Below are 26,679 nucleotides of genomic sequence, written 5' to 3' on the forward strand. Positions count from 1 at the left end.
TAATCATCAATAGCATTTGTACACATGCCTGTTATATGCTTACGCTCACCTTCATACTGACTGATCTATTCCTATAGTACACAGCGCTACCTAATCTCACCTATTCTATTAACACTCTCATGTCTGCCGTTTCCCAAGAATGATTCATCAGTCATGTTTCCTGTATTATAAGCATTAACTACTACTACTACATTAACTACTCGGCAATGACTTGTAGGTTAACGCTCATACTATGCGGTGATAGTACATAGTAACTTCATTTTAACTCACTTGCGTGCTAGACTACAGTGCAGTAACTGTTAACCATTGTTCAGCCTGTTATCTCGAATTTGTCTAAACCAAAAAAAAATGTGCACTTACTAATGCCACGAACAAACTTGTATGCATATCTATATGAACGCTGTTGTGGCGTCTAGAAATGTCATGTACCTACCTGCACAATAAAAATAAAGAATTTAAAAAACATGTAGCCACCCAGCACAATTTTATAGAGAACAAAATCAAGTCTACCAATACCCACCCTAAGCAATAATGAAAAAATTAATATGGTAAATAATCACACGGAATACTGACCAGAGATATAACTCTTTAAAGGACCACTCTAGGCACCCGGACCACTTCAGCTTAATGAGGTGGTCTGGGTGCCAGGTCCTTCTAGGGTTAACCCATTTTTTCATAAACATAGCAGTTTCAGAGAAACTGCTATGTTTATGAATGGGTTAAGCCTTCCCCCTATGTCCTCTAGTGGCTGTCTCATTGACAGCCACTAGAGGCGCTTGCGTGCTTCTCACTGTGATTTTCACAGTGAGAGCACGCCAGCGTCCATAGGAAAGCATTATGAATGCTTTCCTATGTGACCGGCTGAATGCGCGCGCAGCTCTTGCCGCGCGTGCGCATTCAGCCGACGGGGAGGAGAAGAGGAGGATCGGAGGAGGAGAGCAGGAGGAGATCTCTCCGCCCAGCGCTGGAAAAAGGTAAGATTTAACCCCTTTCCCCTTTCCAGAGCCAGGCGGGAGGGGGTCCCTGAGGGTGGGGGCACCCTCAGGGCACTCTAGTGCCAGGAAAACGAGTATGCTTTCCTGGCACTAGAGTGGTCCTTTAATAATACTCAACATACAAGATAAAAATACAACAAGGGTCGGGAACAAAAAGGGTGGGAAATATTCGCCTCCTGTCATTAATAAAATTAAGATTATAGGTACACTAAAGCTAGCATAATCTACAATTTTATAACATGACAGGAGGCTTCATATTTGCTGTTTCAACGCTCAGCCAGTAGGGCAAACGATGCATGTTCCGTCGGTCTAAAGTAAAACAGTCGGAAGGTGTCCTCCCGAGACCAGTCTGCTGAACGTAGAATGTCGGACAGGGAAGCACCCGCTACTAGGGCTCCTGACGCCGCCGCGCTCCTAACCGAATGAGCACCAAGTGAGAACTCCACGCCGGCCAACGACAAAAGCCATCTGATCCAGCGAGCCAAAGTAGTGGTCGAAACTAGTTTATGTGGTCGTACGTAAGATATCACAAGTTGTCCCGATTGGGAACTTCGAAGCGGGGTAGTAACTGTCACATAGCGAGACAGGGTAGAAACCACACAGAGCTTAGGAGCCTCTCAAAAAAATGGGTAGAAAATGGCAGTGGAGTCTGACTTGGTACGTCTCGACACCGAAAAGGTCACCCCATCCCGGGAAAAGGTGAAAGCGTTAACATCAAAAGCCCGAATGTCGGAGACCCAACAAAACGATACCAGGCACAACAGAAGCGTAAATTTAGCTGACAATTGTCGTAGAGAAAGGTCCTGATTCTCCGCCCATGACTGAATGAAATCCAAAACCCGGTGTACGTCCCAGAGCGATGTAGATTTAGGAGCCGGAGGACGTGACAGTCTGATCCCTCTCAATAATCTACAAACCAAAGGGTCTTGTCCAATGGGCGTCCCCTGCAGAGGGACATGAGCCGCTGAAATGGCCGACCTGGCAACGTTAACTTAACGATACGACTTCCCTTGATCGAAGAGGTGAGAAAGGAAATTCAGTAAGCTGGATATAGGTGCTGTAAAGGGATCGATATTCCGTTCCACGCACCGACACCAGAAGTTCCAGGCGGACAGATAACATCTCCTCGGCCCATGAGTCCCAGAGGAGATTTCTAGCTGATCCCGATAGCTCATCGACATTCCAGGTACCCCGGAAAGAGTCCAAGCCACCAAGTGGAGGTGGCCTTCCAGTACGAGGGGGTGATTGTTGCCTCGTGGATCTGACAGGAGTATTTGTGGAGACAGAAGAAGAAGCGGGTCCCGACATGATAGCTCCAGCAATTCTGGGAACCAGGCTTGGCCCTGCCAAAGACGCGTCAACAACACCAACCAGAGCCGGACTGGGAAAAAAATTCGGCCCGGGCATTTTTTTATCACAGCGGCCCACTAAGAAGGGGGCGGGGCAGAGAGAGTGTGTTTTGTCATCATTAATGACAAACACGCCCCCTCTCAAAGTGCAGGCCAGGGCAGACCATGCGCAGAGCTCTGCTGAAGAGCTCTAGCATGAGAAAAAAGCCCTGTATTTGTTCTGCACAGTGCAAGCAAATTTAATAACATGCTTGCACTGTGTTTCCTTGCAACTTGTCTCTGGTGTCTCTATAAATGGATACCAGGAGACAAAAATGCAAGGAAAGAGTATTGTGCATGTGTTTGGAGCCTGCCATTGTGTGTGTGCAGAGTGAGCTGATTGTGGTGTGGTATTGTGTTATAAGGTCGGTTTTAGTCGTGTTGTGTTTGTGGTGTAATGTAATGCATATGTGGCTACGGGCTGTAGAGAATGTGTGTATAGGGGATGTAGCAAAAGTGTGCATACAGGCTATAGTGTGTGTGTGTGTGTGTGAATATTATATATATATATATATATATATACATACATATATATGTATATATATTATATAAATATGTTTGGAAATATTGTGTATGTGTCTGGTGCAGTGTGTCGTGGGGGTTCTGTGTGGGGTGCAGTATGTGTGTGTGAGGTGTGATGTGTGTGAGGGTGCGGTGGGTGCTGTGTGTGATTCATTTGCTTGAGGGTGCTGTGTGATGTGTGTGAGGGTGCTGTGGGTGATTTGTGTGTGTGCTGTGTATGATGTGTGTGAGAGTGCTGTGTGTGATGTGTGTGTGAGAGTGCTGTGTGTGATGTGTGTGTGAGAGTGCTGTGTGTGATGTGTGTGTGAGAGTGCTGTGTGTGAGGGTGCTGTGTTTGATGTGTGTGTGAGAGTGCTGTGTGTGATGTGTGTGTGAGAGTGCTGTGTGTGAGTGCTGAGAGTGCTGTGTGTGAGAGTGCTGTGTGTGATGTGCTGTGTGTGATATGTGTGTGAGAGTGCTGCGTGTGATGTGCTGTGTGTGATGTGTGTGTGAGAGTGCTGTGTGTGATGTGTGTGTGAGAGTGCTGTGTGTGATGTGTGTGTGAGAGTGATGTGTGTGTGAGAGTGCCCTGTGTGAGAGTGCTGAGTGTGAGAGTGCTGAGTGTGATGTGTATGTGTATGAGAGTGCTGTGTGTGAGAGTGCTGTGTGTGAGAGTGCTGTGTGTGATGTGTGTGTGATGGTGCTGAGTGTGAGAGTGCTGAGTGTGATGTGTGTGTGAGAGTGCTGTGTGAGATGTGTGTGTGAGAGTGCTGTGTGTGAGAGTGCTGTGGATGATGGGTGTGAGAGTGGTGTGTGTGATGTGTGTGTGAGAGTGCTGTGGATGATGGGTGTGAGAGTGGTGTGTGTGATGTGTGTGTGAGATTGCCGAGTGTGAAAGTACTATGGATGATGGGTGTGAGAGCTTTGGGGGGTAGATAAAAATAAAAAAGTAGGCATTATGTCCTCCCTTCTTACCTTTTAGCCTGGGAGGGGGGGACCGGCATGGTGGTATCTGGGAGGGGGGTTCAGGCACTATCCTGGTGGTCCAGTGGGTGAGTGAACTCTAGCCTGCCTGCGGGCTAGAGTTCACTCTCGTTCACTCTCGCCAGATCCGGTCGTTGCCATGGCAATGCTCCGGATCTCGCGAGAGGAACCCGGCGGAGCTGCAAGATAGAGCTCCGCTGGGTCCTCTCCTGGCTCCCTCCCTCTCTCCCCGCTGGCGGCCGGAATATTCTCTATGTGGGCCGGTGAGGGAGATCTTTGATCTCCCCACCGGCCCATCATTGAAAACAGCGGGGCCGGCGCCCGGATAGTGCCGGCCCTGCATAGACCGGCAGGGGAGATCCTGTGATCTCCCTGCCGGCCACGGCCATCGCGGCCCACTGGGCATTTGCCCGATGGCCAGTCCGGGCCTGACACCAACGATACCTGTTGTCGCCGTAACTGGAGTAGGACCCTGGAGATCATAGTGAACGGTGGAAATGCATAGGCTCTGTGCGACGGCCAGTCCTGAAGGAAAGCATCCACTGCTGCGCACGTCGGATCCGGAAGCCAGCTGAAGTAATTTGGGATCTGGGAGTTTGTCCTGGAGGCGAACAGATCTACTGTGAATGGGCCCCTTTGCCGCACCACTTTGAGAAAAACTGGTCGAAGCAGCCGCCAATCGCTGGCATCCTTCCAGTGTCTGGAGAACCAGTCTGCCGTCAGGCTCGACACTCCTGGGCGATACTCTGCCTGGAGAGTGATATTGCGCTGAAGGCAAAAGTTGTAAATGTAATTTGTGACTTCCGTCAGTGTCCGTGAGCGGGCCCACCCCAGGCGGTTGATGTACTGCACCGCTGATATATTGTCCATTCTCAGCAGCATGCAGCAATCTGATAGATGACCTGCAAGGCTGCGTATTGTGAATGAGCCTGCAATAATTTACAGGCAGTTGATGTGATATCCTGCTTCTGTGCTTGACCAGGGGCCTCCCATGGAGGCAACTGTGCAGGTCGCACCCCAGCCCCATAGGGCTTCCTGCTTAGGAAGTGTGCTTTCAGGCGTTACATAGCCCTGTGTCAGGATCGGGACAGGGATCCAACACGCAGAATACAAACAGGAGATAGGTACGTATACCGGACCTTAGAATGGCCAGATTAACGTAAGGAGAAAGCAAAGAATGGTCAGAGACAAGCCGAGGTCGAGGGAACGAGAGAACAGGTAAGCAAGAGACGAGCCGAGGTCAAAGGACACGAGAGATAAACAGGAACGAAAGTACAAGCCGAGTCAAAACCAAATAGACAATAGTAATAAGAGCACTGAGGGACCAGACAAGCTAGAACCACGACAGGGCAATGAACCATTACACACATCCCTCTTTTATACCTTGGTTCTTTAATTGATGACTCCGCCCTTGCCGAGCCCTGATTCGTTGTTCAGAACTAGATTGACAGGTCGGGATGTGATTGCCGTCATGACGTCGGCTCCTGAGCGCCGCGTCATAAAAGGAAGCGGGACTATCGCGGCCGGCGTGTGAACGGCTATGAGAGCTGTGAGGATTGGGTGAATCAGCCCCCCTGAGAGGACGGCCGTTGGGAAGTCTAACCTCCTCCGAGGTAGAGACTTCAGGTACCCTGACAGTACCCCCCCTCTCAGAAACGCCCACCGGGCGGAAGGAACCGGGGCGAGACGGAAAACGAGCATGAAAAGCCCTGAGGAGGCGAGGAGCATGCACATCTTCCTGGACCACCCAAGACCTTTCCTCAGGACCATAACCCTTCCAGTCAACAAGATATTGCACCCTCCCCCGAGAAATTCGAGAATCGAGAATAGACTTGATCTCATACTCCTCCTGACCCTCAACCTGGACAGAACGAGGGGAGGACACAGCGGAGGAAAATCTGTTACACACCAAAGGTTTCAATAAGGAAACATGAAAGGAGTTCGGGATGCGCAGGGCAGGCGGAAGAGCCAGACGATACGCAACCGGGTTTATACGAGACAGAACCCTGTAAGGGCCTATGTAACGAGGAGCAAATTTCATGGAAGGGACCTTCAAGCGGATGTTTCTGGTACTCAGCCATACCCTATCACCCGGGGAGAACACTGGAGCCACCCGTCTGCGTTTGTCAGCGTGTCGTTTGGACACCGTGGAATTATGAAGAAGAATTTGTCGAGTCTGATCCCACAACTTTCTCAGATTGGCAACATGAACATCAACCGACGGTATCCCTTGGGAGTGGGAGACCGACGGAAGAACGGAAGGATGGAAGCCATAATTCATGAAAAAGGGGCTAGAACGAGTAGAATCGCAAACAAGATTGTTGTGCGCAAATTCCGCCCAAGGAATCAGACCGACCCAATCGTCCTGGTGTTCAGAAACAAAACAACGCAAAAACTGTTCAACCTTTTGGTTGGTGCGTTCGGCAGCTCCGTTGGACTGGGGATGATAGGAAGAGGAAAAATTTAATTTGATGCCAAGTTGAGAACAGAAGGACCTCCAAAACCGGGAAACAAATTGGGGCCCTCTATCAGAAACAATTTCAGAAGGAATACCATGTAAACGAAAAATCTCCCTCGCGAAAATCTCAGCCAATTCGGGAGAAGAGGGCAATTTAGGCAGAGGTACAAAATGAGCCATTTTGGTAAACCTGTCAATAACTGTGAGGATAACAGTATGTTTCTTAGAAACAGGCAAATCAACAATGAAGTCCATAGCCAAACAAGACCATGGTTTCTCGGGAATTTCTAGGGGATGCAAAAGCCCACATGGAAGCGTATGAGGTTGTTTAGTCCTCATACAGACATCACATGCCCCGACGAAGTCCTTTACGTAACGAAGGCCACCAGAAATCTTTAGAAATCAGAGAACATGACTTGCGTATGCCAGGGTGTCCGGCAAATTTACTGTTATGAAAACACTGCATCAGTTCCAGTTGGAGTTTAGGAGGAACGAAGTACCGATCCCCAGGAATAAGTCCGGGTGCCAGATGCTGTAATTTCTTGATCTCAGCCAGCAACGGAGAGTGAATCTTGATGCTAGTGCTGGCAATAATATTACACTTGGGAACTATAGAAGAAAAAACCATATCAGACATAGTAGAAGGTTCATGTTGGCGGGACAATGCATCAGCCTTAGAGTTCTTAGAACCAGGTCTATAAGTGAGCACGTAGTTGAAATGAGTAAGGAACAAAGACCAACGAGCCTGCCAGGCGGACAAGCGTTTGGCTTCCCCTATATATGACAAATTCTTGTGATACGTCAAAATAGTAACCGGGTGTAAAGTCCCTTCCAACAAATGTCTCCACTCCTTTAAAGCCATAATGACCGCTAATAGTTCCCTGTCACCAATATCATATCTGCTCTCAGGCCCAGACAACTTCTTGGAAAAAAAACTACATGGGTGCAGCGGTTTATTCAAACCTAGCCTTTGGGACAGGATAGCGCCTACACCTGTCTCTGAGGCGTCTACCTCGAGTAAAAACGGCAAAGAGGTGTCAGGATGAACTAATATCGGTGCTGAGGCAAACTGTTCCTTGAGAGTACTGAAAGCAACAAGCGCCTCAGGAGACCAGGTCTTGGTATCAGCACCCTGTCTAGTCATGTTGGTAATAGGAGCAATAATAGATGAGTACCCCTTAATGAAGCGCCTATAGTAATTTGAGAATCCGATAAACCTCTGAATGGCCTTGAGTCCCTTGGGCAATGGCCAATCTAAGATTGATTGGAGTTTAACCGGGTCCATCTTAAACCCCTCTCCAGAAATAACGTAACCAAGAAAGTTTATCTGAGATTGGTCAAAGCTACACTTCTCCAATTTGCAGTACAAACCATGTTGTAGAAGCTTATGCAATACCCTTCTGACTTGTTTGTGGTGAGTCTCAGGCTCTCTAGAGTGTATTAGTATATCATCCAAATAAACTATAACACATTCATGTTGAAATTCCCTAAGAACCTCATTAATTAAGTCCTGGAATACAGCAGGAGCATTGCAAAGCCCGAAGGGCATTACTGTATACTCATAGTGGCCATACCGGGTATTGAAAGCCGTTTTCCATTCATCACCCTGCTGAATTCTCACCAAGTTATAAGCTCCCCTCAGATCTAACTTGGTAAAAATCTTGGAGCCTTTCAGGCGATCAAATAGCTCAGTAATCAGGGGAATAGGATAAGCATTTCTGATTGTTATCTTATTCAAGCCCCGATAATCAATGCAAGGCCGTAGTGTGCCGTCTTTCTTATCTACAAAAAAGAAACCGGCCCCGGCTGGAGAAGAGGATCTCCTAATAAATCCTTTGTCTAGATTCTCCTGTATGTATTCCTCTAAGACTAAGTTCTCCTTAGTGGATAGAGGATATACATTACCCCTCGGAGGCATAGTACCAGGTAGGAGCCTAATCTTACAGTCAAAGGACCTGTGTGGGGGTAAAGTATCAGCCCTCCTTTTATCAAAGACTGCCTTTAAATCCAGGTACTGAGATGGTATCCGTAAATCTGTGGGCTGGTTAGAGTTACTAGGTGTGTCCACTATGCAAACCGGTGAGATTTTCTGTACACAACCTTTCTGGCAACCCTGACCCCAGGAGACTATCTCACCTTGTTCCCAATCAATAATAGGGTTATGCTTTTTAAGCCAGGGGTACCCCAAGACTATAGGAACTGAAGGAGATGAGATAAGCATGAGAGAAATATCCTCCTCGTGTAAAATACCAATGGTCAACTTAACTGGTATAGTCTCACGAGAAATAACAGGATCTGATAATGGTCTACCATCTATGGCCTCAACGGCCAAGGGTGTCTCCCTTAGCTGAGATGGGATAGAGTAGTTCTTGACAAAGGCTTGGTCAATAAAGCTTTCGGCTGCTCCGGAATCTATTAATGCCATAGCATTAAGTACTCCCTTTTCCCAAGTTAAAGAAACAGGTAACAGTAGCCTATGATCCTTGTAATCATATGTAGAGGACAAAATAGAAACACCCAAGGCCTGTCCTCTTGAGAAACTTAGGTGCGAGCGTTTCCCGGACGGTTAGGGCAATTTAGGCGTAGGTGACCTCCTACTCCACAATACATACACAGACCCTCCCTTCTCCTATATTGTCTTTCATTTTCTGAGAGGCGAGTGTTACCAATCTGCATAGGTTCTGGGAGAGCTAGAGTAGTAGATTCAGAATTCTGAAATGCGGGGGCTAGTCTTAGGGAAGGTCTATAACTTCTATCACGAGTGTTCTGCCTCTGTCTCATGCGTTCATCTATTCGAGAGATAAATGAAATTAATTCTTCCAAATTTTCAGGAAGATCTCTTGTGGCAACCTCGTCTAAGATCACATCTGATAATCCATTCAGAAATTCACTGGCCTTTCTTCCCGGAGGATCAAAAGTCCTCCTAAAAGTAGTAACAAATGCATTATAATTATAGACTACTGGATTATCATTTTCCCACAGAGGGTTAGCCCATCTAAGAGCTTTGTCAATGAGTAGCGAGATTATGAATCCAACCTTCGCCCTGTCTGTAGGGTAGGCGCGGGGTTGTAATTAAAAATGAATCCCTATCTGGTTTAGGAAACCTCGACAGGTATCCGGAGAACCGCCATACCGTAAAGGGGAAGTAACACGGGAAGAGGCTCCCACTGTGGCTACCTCTAGGCCTGTGTTAGCAAGAGAGATGGGTGGTGTACGCATCTCCTCTGCTTGATTACTCGGATGGGATAGCAATGCTTGCAGCGCTAGAGCCCTTTGGTCCATTCTATGGTCCATGGCTTCAAACCTCGAGTCAGGAGAACCAATCTGAGCGTTTGTACCTGCAGGATCCATGGCCCTGTCGTAATGTCAGGATCGGGACAGGGATCCAACACGCAGAATACAAACAGGAGATAGGTACGTATACCGGACCTTAGAATGGCCGGACTAACGTAAGGAGAAAGCAAAGAATGGTCGAGGGAACGAGAGAACAGGTAAGCAAGAGACGAGCCGAGGTCAAAGGACACGAGAGATAAACAGGAACGAAAGTACAAGCCGAGTCAAAACCAAATAGACAATAGTAATAAGAGCACTGAGGGACCAGACAAGCTAGAACCACGACAGGGCAATGAACCATTACACACATCCCTCTTTTATACCTTGGTTCTTTAATTGATGACTCCGCCCTTGCCGAGCCCTGATTCGTTGTTCAGAACTAGATTGACAGGTCGGGATGTGATTGCCGTCATGACGTCGGCTCCTGAGCGCCGCGTCATAAAAGGAAGCGGGACTATCGCGGCCGGCGTGTGAACGGCTATGAGAGCTGTGAGGATTGGGTGAATCAGCCCCCCTGAGAGGACGGCCGTTGGGAAGTCTAACCTCCTCCGAGGTAGAGACTTCAGGTACCCTGACAATACCCCCCCTCTCAGAAACGCCCACCGGGCGGAAGGAACCGGGGCGAGACGGAAAACGAGCATGAAAAGCCCTGAGAAGGCGAGGAGCATGCGCATCTTCCTGGACCACCCAAGACCTTTCCTCAGGACCATAACCCTTCCAGTCAACAAGATATTGCACCCTCCCCCGAGAAATTCGAGAATCGAGAATAGACTTGATCTCATACTCCTCCTGACCCTCAACCTGGACAGAACGAGGGGAGGACACAGCGGAGGAAAATCTGTTACACACCAAAGGTTTCAATAAGGAAACATGAAAGGAGTTCGGGATGCGCAGGGCAGGCGGAAGAGCCAGACGATACGCAACCGGGTTTATACGAGACAGAACCCTGTAAGGGCCTATGTAACGAGGAGCAAATTTCATGGAAGGGACCTTCAAGCGGATGTTTCTGGTACTCAGCCATACCCTATCACCCGGGGAGAACACTGGAGCCACCCGTCTGCGTTTGTCAGCGTGTCGTTTGGACACCGTGGAATTATGAAGAAGAGAGCTGTGTGGATTGGGTGAATCAGCCCCCCTGAGAGGACGGCAGTTGGGAAGTCTAACCTCCTCCGAGGTAGAGACTTCAGGTACCCTGACACCCTGTAGTGAAGGAGGCCTGGATAGATGGCTTGGATCGATGCGGACAAGAGGCCCACCACTCGTGCCAAGACCCGGAGTGGGATCATTTCCTGGCCGTGATTTTGGTCTGATGGAGGCGTAGGACGCATCTATTTCGAATCCCAAAAACTGAACTACTTGCGTCGGCATGAGAGCCAACTTCTCTTGGTTGACCACAAACCCCAGGGATTTGAACAAGGAGACCATGTAGAGCGTCTGAGATTTCTGTCTGGAGGCGTCCTCGCAGAAAAGGAGTAAATCGTCCAGATATATCAGGCATCGAATGCCCCTGGAGCGCAGGCATGCCGTTACCGGCTTTAACAGTTTGGTGAAACACCATGGTGCCGAGCTGAGGCCGAATGGGAGGCAGGTGAATTGGCATGGCCTCCCTTTCCAAACGAAGTGTAGAAATCGTCGGCAACCGTATTCCACCGGAACGGATAGATATGCGTCCTTTAGGTCCAGGCGAGTGAACCAATCTCCTGGGAGCAGTAAGTCTCTCAGAAGATGGATGCCCTCCATCTTGAAGTGTTGATAGGAAATGAAGGTGTTCAGGTTTCTCAGGTTTATAACCGGACGGAAATCTCCCGTTTTCTTCCTGACTAGAAAAATGGAGCTGAAGAAACCTCCTTCGTCCGGCGCCCACTGAACTGCCCCTTTGTCGAAGAGGGCCTGTATTTCGGCATCCACTGGGGCCTGTAGGTCTTTCAACGAAACCGGAGTCCGGAGTATCTCTTGGACTGGCGGAGAATTGAAGTCTACAGGGAGTGCAGAATTATTAGGCAAGTTGTATTTTTGAGGATTAATTTTATTATTGAACAACAACCATGTTCTCAATGAACCCAAAAAACTCATTAATATCAAAGCTGAATATTTTTGGAAGTAGTTTTTAGTTTGTTTTTAGTTTTAGCTATTTTAGGGGGATATCTGTGTGTGCAGGTGACTATTACTGTGCATAATTATTAGGCAACTTAACAAAAAACAAATATATACCCATTTCAATTATTTATTTTTACCAGTGAAACCAATATAACATCTCAACATTCACAAATATACATTTCTGACATTCAAAAACAAAACAAAAACAAATCAGTGACCAATATAGCCACCTTTCTTTGCAAGGACACTCAAAAGCCTGCCATCCATGGATTCTGTCAGTGTTTTGATCTGTTCACCATCAACATTGCGTGCAGAAGCAACCACAGCCTCCCGGACACTGTTCAGAGAGGTGTACTGTTTTCCCTCCTTGTAAATCTCACATTTGATGATGACCACAGGTTCTCAATGGGGTTCAGATCAGCTGAACAAGGAGGCCATGTCATTAGATTTTCTTCTTTTATACCCTTTCTTGCCAGCCACGCTGTGGAGTACTTGGACGCGTGTGATGGAGCATTGTCCTGCATGAAAATCATGTTTTTCTTGAAGGATGCAGACTTCTTCCTGTACCACTGCTTGAAGAAGGTGTCTTCCAGAAACTGGCAGTAGGACTGGGAGTTGAGCTTGACTCCATCCTCAACCCGAAAAGGCCCCACAAGCTCATCTTTGATGATACCAGCCCAAACCAGTACTCCACCTCCACCTTGCTGGCGTCTGAGTCGGACTGGAGCTCTCTGCCCTTTACCAATCCAGCCACGGGCCCGTCCATCTGGCCCATCAAGACTCACTCTCATTTCATCAGTCCATAAAACCTTAGAAAAATCAGTCTTGAGATATTTCTTGGCCCAGTCATGACGTTTCAGCTTGTGTGTCTTGTTCAGTGGTGGTCGTCTTTCAGCCTTTCTTACCTTGGCCATGTCTCTGAGTATTGCACACCTTGTGCTTTTGGGCACTCCAGTGATGTTGCAGCTCTGAAATATGGTCAAACTGGTGGCAAGTGGCATCTTGGCAGCTGCACGCTTGACTTTTCTCAGTTCATGGGCAGTTATTTTGCGCCTTGTTTTTTCCACACGCTTCTTGCGACCCTGTTGACTATTTTGAATGAAACGCTTGATTGTTCGATGATCACGCTTCAGAAGCTTTGCAATTTTAAGAGTGCTGCATCCCTCTGCAAGATATCTCACTATTTTTTACTTTTCTGAGCCTGTCAAGTCCTTCTTTTGACCCATTTTGCCAAAGGAAAGGAAGTTGCCTAATAATTATGCACACCTGATATAGGGTGTTGATGTCATTAGACCACACCCCTTCTCATTACAGAGATGCACATCACCTAATATGCTTAATTGGTAGTAGGCTTGCGAGCCTATACAGCTTGGATTAAGACAACATGCATAAAGAGGATGATGTGGTCAAAATACTCATTTGCCTAATAATTCTGCATTCCCTGTATAACGTAGCCTCGGACCGTTTGGAGTAACCATGCGTCCGAAGAAATGTCCCGCCAGCTGTCGAGACAAAAACGCAACCTGCCGGCATGTAAAGGCCTGAAAAAAACATGTGGTACAATATGTCTCCACTGTGGGCATTCTGCCTCTTCCACGCACCTGGTTTCCTCTGCCACGGTCCGACCTCCAGGAGGTGAAAGACCCAGAGCAGTAGCTGGGAAAAAAGGATGGTGTCCGGGATCCTCTGTGGCTCGGAGGCCAGAAGCGGCTGGAGGCACGACCCGCTGCCTTCCAGCCCTGCCAAAAACACGAGAAGTGTTTTTCATTGATGATTGCGCCTTATTCAGAGTAGCATAGAGGTTAACATGCCTCTGGAGCTCCTTGATGAAGGGCTCCCCGAAAAGAAGTCCTTTGGCCAATGGACCAGCTCCTTGGACCCCAACACCGACAATTTTGCGGCCATGCGCATGAGGACCGCCTTCCTCCGCTCCTTGCATAATGCCACGTTGGAGTTGCCCAGCAGGCAAATGGAGCATAATGCCCAATCTCTGATGGCTGCAGGGTCCAGGGACGCACCCTGTGAGACAGCCTCGTCCGCCATGGTAAGGATCCGGGCCAGCAGCCCCAACATGTCCAGCACCTTATCTTGTGCAAGGCGGAGGCTGTGTTCGATCCCTTTCATGGGATCGCGCCCGGTCCGGGTCAAATAGGTGGAGACCATCGGGTCGAATTTGGGTGTCACAGTGACCTTGTCTGGTAAGGTGGGTCTGGGGCACTCTGCCTTCAACCTCTTCCGAACTGCCCAATCGAGGGGTCTGCGAACCCAATAATGGACGAACTGGGCCAGATGTTCGGGTAGGGACCACTCAGGAGACCGAGGGTGCCGGATGTTGCGCGGGTCGAATAGGGCTTTGCCCGTTGCGTCCAAGAATACGTCCTCCCCAAAGGAGGGGTGTAGGTGTTGTGAGGCAGTGTCACCAGTGTTCTGTTGGTACACCAATTTCTCCGATTCTTCTCCACCCCACCCGCCTTCGTACTCCGAGGGGGACTCATCCGCCTGCCATTCATCCAGGATGGACATTGGTCCGGGTAGCTGGCTCAGGGCCTTCACCCTTCCAGTAGCGCTTAGACGTGCATGAGTGGTCTCTCTCCGGTGAGTGAGGGCCGGACTCTATCAGCGTGCGCTGAGTCTCCGATATATCCCTATCTTGGGATGACTGGGGTAGAGCGCGTGAGAGCGCTTTCTCCACAGAAGCGGCAACGGCCGCATTGATCATTGCCTGCAGGCTCTCTTGCGTCGAAGCGTCCATATCCTGACCGTAGCGTGACCCTGGGGGTAGAAATGACAGGTGTCAAAATTTATATAAAAGCAATGTATGGGGCATAGTTCCCAGCGAATACAGCGTGGGCACAGTGGATCCCAGTATAAAATTCTCCCCAGAAAATATCCTAGGCCAGCGGCCGTAAGGATTTAGGCACGGGCAAGCGCCGGCTCATCAATAGGTCACTGTCAGGGCAGGTCAGCCAATGGGCACAGACCGAGTCGGCCAGTTAAAGGGCACAGACAGAGCAGGCCAATTTTATGGGCACCGACAAAGCAGGCCAGTCATAGGGCACAGACACAGCAGGCCAGTCATAGGGGCACAGACACAGCAGGCCAGTCATAGGGGCACAGACACAGCAGGCCAGGCATAGGGGCACTGACAGAGCAGGCCAAGGCATGTGGCACAGATAGGGCAGGCCAGGTCACGTACGAGTGGTGTAAAAACAGTAAAAGGGATACTGATACTGGAGTGTTCCTATTTAACCAGCAGGAGATCCTGGCAGACCCCTGTAAAAATCTAATGTAGGTCACAGATAGTATAATGGGAGCGCAGTGAAACTCCTCTAAGGCATAGAAAAAGCAGAAAAAGAGATTCAGCAATGAATAACCATCAGCACTAATAACCCCAGTATATATATATATATATATATATATATATATATATATATATATAATAAGCAGACAGTATCCACCAGCCCCTGTAAAAATTGATAAATGTACAACACTAGTAGCCTCACAGAGTGTCGGGTTAAATGCAGGAAAGCAAGGGATGTTCCCAGACCGCCTGGAGACCCCCTCAGGACAGCACACCATGTGCGAGTAGTCACTAATCTAATTGATGGGCGGGGGAGGGGGCTCCCTTCTCCACCCAGCGGACACACGCAGTCTGCGGATCGAGCTGGCCGTGACCGGCGGCCACGTGGGGAAGCTCCAGTCGGCGGGTAATGCGCTCGATCGTGAGTACCCCGGACCGGAGGAGCAGATATACATGGGACCGCTGGAGACGTACTCCACGGTCCAGGAGTTCGGGGGGATCGGAGGAAGCAGCAACAGGCCAGCCTCCAGAAACCCCCGAGCGGCACAATACCCGTGTGAAAGAAAAATGGGTGAGAAGGAGAGGGCACAGTTAAGGGGAAAACGAGCCCCAGAGGAGAGAGTAGAAAAAGGGAAACAACTCCCCACTATCCCAGAGGGAAAGAGAAGGCAGATAGCCTACACCATAAAACCAAAACAGTCCCCAAAGAATAATAAAGGATAATAAAATGACATAAACGATTATACAGTAAAATATTTAAAATCCCAAAGCCACCCACTAATAATAGCAGGAGGCAGTGGTACTCTGACCTGTACTGATGCGGAGCAGCAAAGAAAGAGGAAATGGAATGTTGAGAAGGGAGTTATATGGTCTCCTTACTGTTTTCTGATTGGTTGTTATTCTCTGAGTTTTTTTGCTACTGTGGAGTTCTAGTAAAGAGAGACTTAAGCAAATATGAAGCCTCCTGTCATGTTATAAAATTCCGGTCTCCAGCCCTAGGTCAATATAATTGGTCATATACTTGAAGATAACCTTGGTGCAATTTATTAATATGGTATGAGGTGTACTTACCGAGTATACGTTTTGCAATTTATGTTGTATATTGATTAAATGTGATATATTGTATTTTTTGTGCTGTGGGTCTTTGATTTTGTCATATGTGATCTTGATAAGGTAACAGGATTTAATTTCCCACCTGGTAGCATACTGTCTCGGATAGTGCATGTTTACACTGGGTTACTGGATGGAGTAGAACACTCACTGTATATCTTTTGTATGAACCTAAATCTAGACCAGTAAACTAACACATCCAATTGTAAAAATAATATATTTCTATCTAGCGTGCTCCATTTTTTGAACAATCTTTTTTTTATTCAAGATGTTTAGAATTTTAAAACTGAAAAATACATCCAGCACAAAACAGGTATAACACGTTACCAAGATATCAGGACGGTTTATTAACAGTACCATAACGACAAAATAATGCAGAATCATGAAGTGTCCTTTTAAGTGTCCATGAAACCTCACCAACATAGTTGACTTACAGTCCGGTGGTCCAACTATCTTGCTGATATATCACACTTTCCTAGAAATGTTCTTGCCATCTGACTTACAAAACTCACTTCAGTTGAGAAGATGCTTGAGTTACATCATTGGAGGGATTTATTTGTATGGACTCTCTTGAACGTACCTCAATATCTGGGAAATACTCAAACTTTTTTTTTCTGCTATAGCTCACCATGTGAAATTCATTTTATCAGACTTATATATATGTCTTCCCTGGGGATGCTCATACTATTAAACTGACAGACTATATCTCAGATCTCGTAACTGCTCATGCTATTTCACTGATATATTTCACTCCTCTAGAAGAGTTTAAGTTATCAGCTGGATATATTTCACTTCCCTTAAGGTATACAAACTATTATACATTATTTATAAATACCATTACAGAAGTGATGATAATCTTGTTCTCCATACCGTAGATTCCGAGCAAAGATGGCTTGGCATATACGTAACCACAACACAATAGAAAATATGCTAACACATGATCCGAATGGCTAACTTTAGACTAATTACAAATATCAACATTTTTCAGAAACGTGTATTTTGTTTGTATTTTGCCAGCCTTAAATTTTGTACATAACGTGTATTGTTTTGGTAATATTAATAATTGCATTTATTTGTGTGCATGCAATTATTATTCTTTCTATTCACCTTAAAACCTTCAAGAAAATTATACAAATCTTTTAGAGACTCATGTTTTAATCAATCTGCTCCAGAACTAGCGGCGTTGCTCTAGAGCTGACATCACTGCAAATGACAATATGTAGGAGCCAATGCATTATTTATGGCTAAAGAGGATACAGCTAATACATCACATCAGTCAATGTCCAAAAAGAAACAGATCATTATGTAGTATACTTGTAAACTAGATAATTTACTCCACATTCACACAGTTTTCGTTTAACAACATCAGATCCACATTGGACTGAGAGAAGGAATATATAACCCTCTTTTTAGAGGTGACGGCCTTTAATAATTTCTTGTAGGCCATAGATAAACCAAGAAAAAAAAACACGTTAGCCTTTTGTCAACACAGGCCACATTAATATACAGTGTAGGATATGAAATCCATCATCAAAATAATCCATATTTTAATATAGCATATTTTTTCCTGAGGGGGCTCAAAACAGATTTAAAGAAATTGGCAGATGATTAATACATTTGACTATTACCCTTTTAATTAGATTTCATTGTAGTAGCCGTGTTAGGTAGTAAGATTGATTTGACTGCAGAGAATAGATTCTGTAATCAATCCTAGTATGAACATGTGCCTTAGCTGGTGAATTAACCAAGTGAACTATCTCTCCTATGACTGAGATCTGTACATCCGCACTCTACATTCTTCATATCTGATTATACTAAGATAACAGAATAATTCTTAAAGCATCATTGTCACCCCCACTCCCCTTCCCCTTTCCCTGCAAAAATAATAGAATCTTTCTGAAATAGTTGTTTTGATTCAGTGAAATACCACCACAGGCAAGAGATATACAGAGACACATCTCGCGGGATCCTCCATAGACCTCAATGCTGTACGAGAGTACAGCAGTGACGATAGAGGTCACTAACAAAGAGGACCTGCCGAGTCAAGATAGCAGCACTATCGTGGGACAGGTTCAGGTAAGTAAACTCACCTTTACCTGCCCCTCCCCTGCCCCCCAGCCACCGAACACCCAGCAGCGATGTCACTGTCGCAGTCCCGAGACGGTGACAGTGCCGCTTTAAGAAGCAAATATGCATTCAGCAAATACAGTTATCAACAGATCGATTTAACACAGACCAATGCTTTACTGTGGACATCACAGCCAATTTAGCACAAAATGCTCTTTACAAACTTGTGTAACTCTGGAAACAACATAAATTGTGACATTAGTATATATTTACTTGACAACACTGCATTTTGCTGTTTCCGCTATATGTTTCTAACTATATTTTACCAACTTAGGCCCTACCCAGTGCAAAATCTGCTCTCATGCTGGGATAGTAGATATGAGTAACACTTCAAAGTCCATTTGCATGGTGATAGTAAGCATTACATATTTTTTTTACTGACTTCAAAAAGCATTTTCTCTTTTTTTTTAAAAAAAGACACATTTTTTTTTTGTAAACCAGCAAGCAGAATCTGCAGAGAAAAAATAAATTGAAAATGTGAAGAAAAGAGACCTCAGCTAACCTTTTCTTCTATGTTTTGTGTTTAATTCCCCTTTTTCTGCCAACAGTAGCTTATCCGTTCGGCAGTTTGCATCACCGAACCACGACCTCCCTCCTTGCTTGTTGTGATCTGAGCACCGACAATTAAGTATTCCCTGGGTGGCCGTTGTTTGTATAGCCGCACGCCACGAGGAAAAGAAAACGGCGGCCATCTTGTCCGCACGAGGCGAGTCAGCGGGACTTGGTCGTCGAGTGTCTGGAACTAAAATCGGACACTCGACCGTGCGAAGTACCGCTGAAAACTACCGGACGGCCGGTTCTCCCACTTGCCGAACACCCAGAAGAGCGGCATTCGGTAGTTATATCCGTATGGACCAGGGGAACAATCGCTCCTATGAGCCAGGAGGGTATTTTCGGGACTTTTGACAGTTTTCGCCCTTTTCCCCAATTTACCGACCACACACGAGGCTCCTGCCCAAAACAGTTCCACGAATTCAGTGTGTGGGGTCGGTCAATTGGGGAAAAGGGCGAAAACTGTCAAAAGTCCCGAAAATACCCTCCTGGCTCATAGGAGCGATTGTTCCCCTGGTCCATACGGATATAACTACCGAATGCCGCTCTTCTGGGTGTTCGGCAAGTGGGAGAACCGGCCGTCCGGTAGTTTTCAGCGGTACTTCGCACGGTCGAGTGTCCGATTTTAGTTCCAGACACTCGACGACCAAGTCCCGCTGACTCGCCTCGTGCGGACAAGATGGCCGCCGTTTTCTTTTCCTCGTGGCGTGCGGCTATACAAACAACGGCCACCCAGGGAATACTTAATTGTCGGTGCTCAGATCACAACAAGCAAGGAGGGAGGTCGTGGTTCGGTGATGCAAACTGCCGAACGGATAAGCTACTGTTGGCAGAAAAAGGGGAATTAAACACAAAACATAGAAGAAAAGGTTAGCTGAGGTCTCTTTTCTTCACATTACTCCCCCTTAGTTCCATGGGTCGGCATACCCGCCTAGACCCTGCCGGGTTGGCTAGGGGATGTCCGGGTGGTAGCATTAAGAGTCCAAGTCTGTCTGACGGGAAAGTCCATCCGCATTACCGTTCTGTTTGCCCGGACGGTACTGCAGTGTAAAATTGTATGGTTGCAACGCTAAACTCCAGCGTAACAACCGGGGATTGTCTCCCGAGACTCGGTTGAGCCAAATGAGAGGGTTGTGATCAGTTAGTAGCGTAAAAGCTCGGCCGTAGAGGTAGGGTTGAAGCTTCTTTAAGGCCCATACCAACGCCAAGCATTCCTTTTCTACGGTGGCATAGCTGACCTCCCGAGGTAGTAACTTCCGACTGAGGTATGCCACCGGGTGTTCCATGCCATCTTCCCCCACCTGGCTCAGCACGGCTCCCAGCCCAAACATAGAGGCATCTGTGTGAACGAGAAATGTCTTATTAGGGTCTGGGGCCGCCAATACTGGAGCTTTGCTCAGAGCTGCTTTGAGACTTTGAAACGCTGCTGCACACTCCGGGGACCACAATACCTGCTTGGGTAGGGCTTTTTTGGTTAGATCGGTGAGGGGCTTGGCTAGAGTGCTATACTCGGGGACAAACTTGCGATAGTACCCTGCTGTGCCTAAGAAAGCTAGGACCTGAGTCTTAGTGCGGGGTTGGGGCCAATTTGCTATGGCCTCTATTTTGGCGGGCTCGGGCCTCTGTTTACCCGAACCTACCCGATGCCCCAAATACTGGACTTCTGCCATGCCCACATGGCACTTCTCGGGTTTCAGGGTAAGGCCGGCTTCCTGTAATTTGTGGAATACCAAAGCCAAGTGCCCCAGGTGAGCTTCCCATGTGCCGCTGTAGATGGCGATGTCATCCAAGTAAGCACATGCGAAGTCCTGCATTCCTTCCAGAAGTCGGTCCGCCATCCGCTGAAATGTAGCCGGGGCATTCTTCATCCCAAACGGCATAACCTTAAATTGGTATAGCCCGAATGGGGTGACGAAGGCTGACTTAGGGATGGCAGCCGGGTCTAGGGGAATTTGCCAATAGCCTTTACACAGATCTAAAGTAGTCAGGAAGTGTCCACTAGCCATGCGATCGAGCAATTCGTCGATCCGCGGCATAGGGTAGGCATCTGTGATTGTCCTGTCATTTAGTTTCCGGTAGTCAATACAGAAACGAGTGGTGCCGTCTCGCTTTGGTACTAACACTACCGGAGACGCCCAGGGACTTTGGGAAGCCTCAATAACCCCTAGTTCGAGCATTTCCTGGAGTTCCTTCCACATGCTCGTGCGTACTGCTGCTGGTATACGATAGGGCTGTTGTCTCAAGGGGTTTTCCCCCTGGGTCTCTACCCGGTGTACTGCGGCGGACGTGTATCCGGGTAGAGAGGAGAATAGCCCACCGTATTCCTGGAGCAGGTGCTTAGCGTCTGCCTGTTGGGGGGGGTCTAGCTTGTCTCCTAACCCCACTTGTTCTACCGTCCCGGGGTTAGCCGCTAGTAGGTCGGGTAAGGGGAGTCCCTCACTGTCGTCTGTAGATGGGGCGCATATGGCAGCCACATCTTCCGAGCGTCCGTGATAGGGCTTCAACATGTTGACATGAAAAGCCCGTCTTACTCTTTCATCCGAACATTTGGCCACGATATACGTGGTGTCACTAATCTTCTCGACTATTTTAAATAGCCCCTGCCAGGCTGCCTGGAGCTTGTTCTTTTTGGATGGTCTGAGGGCTAACACCCTTTGCCCTATGTCCAGGTTCCTATCTCTTGCCCCGTGGTCATACCATTGTTTCTGGCGTTTCTGGGCCGCCCTCAAGTTCTCCCGAACGGACTCGGTGAGAGCTTGCAGGCGGTCCCGAAACTCCAGCACGTATGGCAGGACTGGGACTCCCTCCTCTCCTGTGCTGCCCTCCCAGTGCTCTCGTATGAGGTTCAGGGGTCCCCGAACTTTTCTCCCGTAGAGGAGTTCGAAGGGGGAGAACCCAGTGGACGCCTGAGGCACTTCCCGGTAGGCAAACAGGAGGTGAGGTAGAAACTTCTCCCATTGACCGTAGGACTCTGTGAACGCCGTGAGCATTTGCTTAAGCGTGCCGTTAAATCGTTCACAGAGACCATTGGTCTGTGGGTGATAGGGGGAGCTGAATAAAGGTTTAACCCCGCAGCTCTGCCACAACTGTTGCGTTACAGTTGCCGTGAACTGGGTCCCTTGGTCGGAAAGTATTTCCCGGGGGAACCCTACTCGGGAAAAGATCTTAACTAGGGCCTCTGCCACCGTCTCCGCCTCAATGTTGGAGAGCGCCACCGCCTCAGGGTATCTGGTGGCATAGTCCACCACCGTGAGTATGTAGCGCTTTCCGGAGGAGCTGGGTTTGTTGAGAGGCCCCACCAGGTCTACTGCTACCCGGTAGAATGGCTCGTCAATTATAGGTAGGGGTCTTAATTTGGCCCTAGGGTGATCCCCCCTTTTCCCTACTCGTTGACAGGTATCACAGGTTCTACAGTAAGACTGCACATCGGTGGATATTCCTGGCCAGAAGAACGTCTGGGTAAGGCGGTCCTTAGTTTTCTTGATACCCAGATGTCCGGCTAGCGGGATATCATGGCTGAGCCTTAGAAGCTCCGCCCTGTATTTCCGGGGTACTACCAGCTGCCTTTTTATCACTTGTGCTGCCCCCCTCCCCACTCCCCCGGTAACCCTATACAGCAACCCCTTATCCCATTGGAATCCCTCGTGGTTATTCCCTTCTCTGGGTGTCCCTACTGCCTTCCTGTAACCGGCTAAGGTGGGGTCTGTTTGTTGGGTTTGGCCAAAATCTTGGGGGGTACCCCAGAAGGGGATAGGGTTAGGGGCGACTACTGGGTTTTCAGTTCCTACCTGTGGTTCCTCGGAGTGTGTTGATCCAGCTCGGCGGGCTTGCGCCCTAGTGGTCACTGCGCAGGCTCCGGCAGGTTCGGATTGTATCAGCTTTGAAGTTAGGCACCCTAAATCATTCCCCAACAAAACGTCGGCTGGTAGTCCCGCCATAATGCCTACTTCCATCGGCCTGTCACCATGGCCCCAATTCAGCTGTACCCGAGCAGTGGGTATCTTGTGGATGGCACCCCCGGCCACCCGTACTGCTACAGTCTTGTTGGTGCGAGCCTTGGCAGCTACGGTATGCGGCTGTACCAGTGTAAGGGTGGCGCCCGTGTCTCGGAGCCCCTCTGCTTCTTGACCGTCTACGGTGACCAACTGTCGGTGGTGGACTCGATTGTCTATTTCAGCTTGGGCTAGGTCTACCTCATGTAGGACAGCCCACTGTTCGGAGTCGGGTGCTGGCTCGCCCACCTGGGTGTGCTGATAGTGGTGAGCGGCCGCCCTCGGGGTTTGTGGGGGCCGTTCCCAGCTGGTTCGGCTCCGCTGAGGACAATGGATCTTGAAGTGCCCGGGCTGATTGCACTGGTGACATACCGGTGGAGGTTTCCGGACAAAACCAGGTTGGGGTGTGGGTGGTCTGGGGTTGGTCACAGGTCCTGGTGGTGGAGCACTGGACCTTACCAGAGGACGGTTCCCACTAGCTTCCCCCTTTCGGCCTTCATGATGCTCATCCGCCAGCTTGGCTGCGGCTTCGATGGTAGCCGGCTTTCGGTCTCTGACCCAATCCCTGGTGTCTGTCGGGGTGTGCTCAAAAAAGTGTTCAAGTAAGAAGAGCTGTAGTACCTCTTCCAATGTGGTGGCTAGGCAGCCTTGTATCCAGTTTTGGGCCGCTCGATACAGCCTAAAAGCCCACTCAGTGTAGGAGTCTCGGCCACCTTTCCGTAAGGCCCGAAATTTCTTTCTGTAAGTCTCTGGGGTCACAGCATATCTAGCTAGCAGAATTTCCTTTACCTTGGCATAGTCATGTATGGCTGTGTCAGGAACTGCTCTGTAGGCCTCGGCTGCACGGCCCGTGAGCTTGCTGCTTAAGATCGATGCCCATTGCTCTGATTCCAGACCCTCCAAAGCGCATTGACGTTCGAAATCCTGCAGATATGCGTCAATCTCTGTTTCTCCGTCCGCAAAGCTTTTAAATGCAGCATAGTTAATTTTCTTTCGCTGTCCTCCATTTATAGATCCTGTTAGTGATGCGTTGTCTGCTTGGTTCAAGCTGGCCTGTAGGGCACTGCGTTCTGCATTCACTTGTGCCAGGATTTGCGTTATCGCCTCCGGTGGTGGGTTCGGCCCATATAAATTTAGCCTCCACATCACCTTCCGCTGGAACTCCGCTTCCTCTCGGCTGACGTCCGTCACGCTGCTGGTTTGGTCGCCCTCCATTAGTTCGGCTATGAGGGTAGCTTTTCTTTTGTTGCTTGCCACCTGGCCTCGGGCTTCCAGTAGATCTTGTAGCGTCGTCTTTTTTAGTTTCTCGTACTGCTGGGCCATTCATCAGTTGTCTTTCTGCGTTCCATTCAATCCCGTCGCTTGCCACCAGTTGTTAGGACCTGCAGGGGAGATGTTACTGCGGTCCCTTGTTCCTTTCCCAGCTGCTGAGTGTAACGGATCGCCTGGCACCCCGACTGAGTACCTCCGTTAATGGATGCTCCTAGTGCTTCCTGAGGACTCCAAGCACTCTGGCAGACACCACAATCACCGAATCAGAGAAACCTTTTAATTCTCCCAAGCATATGAATGCTGTAGACCATTGAATAGGAACCATACGAATAGGCTTGTACTCCTAGCAGTCAACTGGAACAGCATGCAATAAATCCTTCCCCCAATAATGAGACGACACATCACTTTGAGGGTAAAACAGGAACTCTGGACTGGCTCATCCAGCCTGGCTTTTATTTCCAACTCACACATACAGGCCACACCCAGGGGGAGGCATAAAAGAACCAATGACATAGATGTTACCTCCCACACATCCCCTCCCCTTAGTGTGACACATAATCCCATTATGCATACAGTGTAACATATACTTTTACACAACTTTCATAACTTTAAAACCATACATCACATTCACATAAAAATACATATCCACAATCAATCCATTCAGGGGAACAACATATTAAAAAATGGCATGAATCCGACCAGGGGTTAAAAAGTTACTAAAAGTATCTTTTGTTCCTTTCTGGCTGGCAGAAAAACATCCCCACAATGCACCCTGGTTTCCTCCCTTCTGCCCTGGAGTTAATTGGAGAAGTAATCCAATTACCCAGGACTAAAGGCAGACTCCATTAACCACATGGTTGCAAAACAACATAAAACACTTTAAAATACATAAAGTCACATTTACACATAACACACAGACATTTCACCTATCCCCAGATAGCTGGGATCTGCACGCACAAAACTACCGAATAGCGCGCAGATCCTACTCACACAGTACAATTGCCATGGAGCTAAAGTCTTTCCCATAGTCTTTCATTATATGAATAGGCTCCATGGTATGGCTATCTGGGGTATCACATTCCCATAAAGTCTGGTCCATAGTCCAAAGGCAAGAGGCGGGCAATCAGCCCCCTCCAAGGACACGTGGCGAGGTCGGTTTCGCCACACTGAGTATAAGTGACCATAGCTCCAGCAGGGGGTAGAGATGAATACAGCTTCACGACAATCCTTCCCAGTAGTTAGAGTATCCTTTCCCCAAACATGAGCCAAGACTTCATGAAGGGTGTAACAGAACTAAAGCTTTATTGAAACAGGCTGGCTTTTATGGGGGTCCTCATGCAAGAGGACCTCCCAAAACAAACAAACATATTACCAATCACTGTACAGTATTTTCTTACTACACGCCCCTTCCTCTGCCTGGAAGATAGTGAGATAAGTTAAAGGTTAAATCAATTATCTCCAGGCAGAGGGCACACATTTTACCCAAACATTGGAACACCCCTTTCCCCACAAGGTATCCCCACAAAATACATATCCCCTGATAGCCCCGATCTGGGAGGCAAACATATCCAAATTTCACCCAGATCGGTTCAGGGGTTCTTAAAAAGTGTGGAAGTCTTAGTTTACCGACCACACACGAGGCTCCTGCCCAAAACAGTTCCACGAATTCAGTGTGTGGGGTCGGTCAATTGGGGAAAAGGGCGAAAACTGTCAAAAGTCCCGAAAATACCCTCCTGGCTCATAGGAGCGATTGTTCCCCTGGTCCATACGGATATAACTACCGAATGCCGCTCTTCTGGGTGTTCGGCAAGTGGGAGAACCGGCCGTCCGGTAGTTTTCAGCGGTACTTCGCACGGTGGAGTGTCCGATTTTAGTTCCAGACACTCGACGACCAAGTCCCGCTGACTCGCCTCGTGCGGACAAGATGGCCGCCGTTTTCTTTTCCTCGTGGCGTGCGGCTATACAAACAACGGCCACCCAGGGAATACTTAATTGTCGGTGCTCAGATCACAACAAGCAAGGAGGGAGGTCGTGGTTCGGTGATGCAAACTGCCGAACGGATAAGCTACTGTTGGCAGAAAAAGGGGAATTAAACACAAAACATAGAAGAAAAGGTTAGCTGAGGTCTCTTTTCTTCACAGAAAATAACCAGTTGTTGGTGTCTGATGTCCAACCTTTACTTTTACTTACCGTTAAGTGTTGTGTTTCATATCTGTTCAGATTCTCTTCTAATGGAAACCACTCCAATCGTGCTCTTTTCAGACAGAAGCTTTTTCAGCTTGATGCCAAAAAGAACAGTTGGCTTAGGTTAGGAAATTCTGTACTTCAACGTAAGTCTACTGATCGTTATTTATTTTAAAATGTATGGGTCAGTCGTCTGTCAAGCAAGAGAGAGAGAGTGGAAATTATTGTGTCAGAAAGCTATATCAGTGTGTGATAAGGGTCACCTGCAGGGGGTGCTGTACTTTACAGTGCAATAAATTCTTGTACTATCCACGCAGGAATCTCCAAATTCTGTCCCTCCAGGTGTTGTTGAACTACAACTACCATAATTCTCTGACTGTCTATT

At 48.1% G+C, this 26,679-nt stretch overlaps 1 protein-coding gene across 1 annotated transcript in view; it reads right to left on the reverse strand.

The window, feature by feature from the left end:
* HSPBP1 (HSPA (Hsp70) binding protein 1) overlaps positions 1-26,375 on the reverse strand; it is a 75,292-nt gene extending 48,917 nt beyond the window's left edge. Inside the window, exon 1 of the mRNA XM_063437210.1 lies at positions 26,301-26,375. The gene's annotated coding sequence lies outside the window, so the exon portion shown is untranslated. The remainder of the gene's footprint in view (positions 1-26,300) is intronic.
* Positions 26,376-26,679: the final 304 nt, after the last annotated feature.

Source organism: Pelobates fuscus, chromosome 11 (genome assembly GCF_036172605.1).
Source record: "Pelobates fuscus isolate aPelFus1 chromosome 11, aPelFus1.pri, whole genome shotgun sequence".
Taxonomy (NCBI): domain Eukaryota; kingdom Metazoa; phylum Chordata; class Amphibia; order Anura; family Pelobatidae; genus Pelobates; species Pelobates fuscus.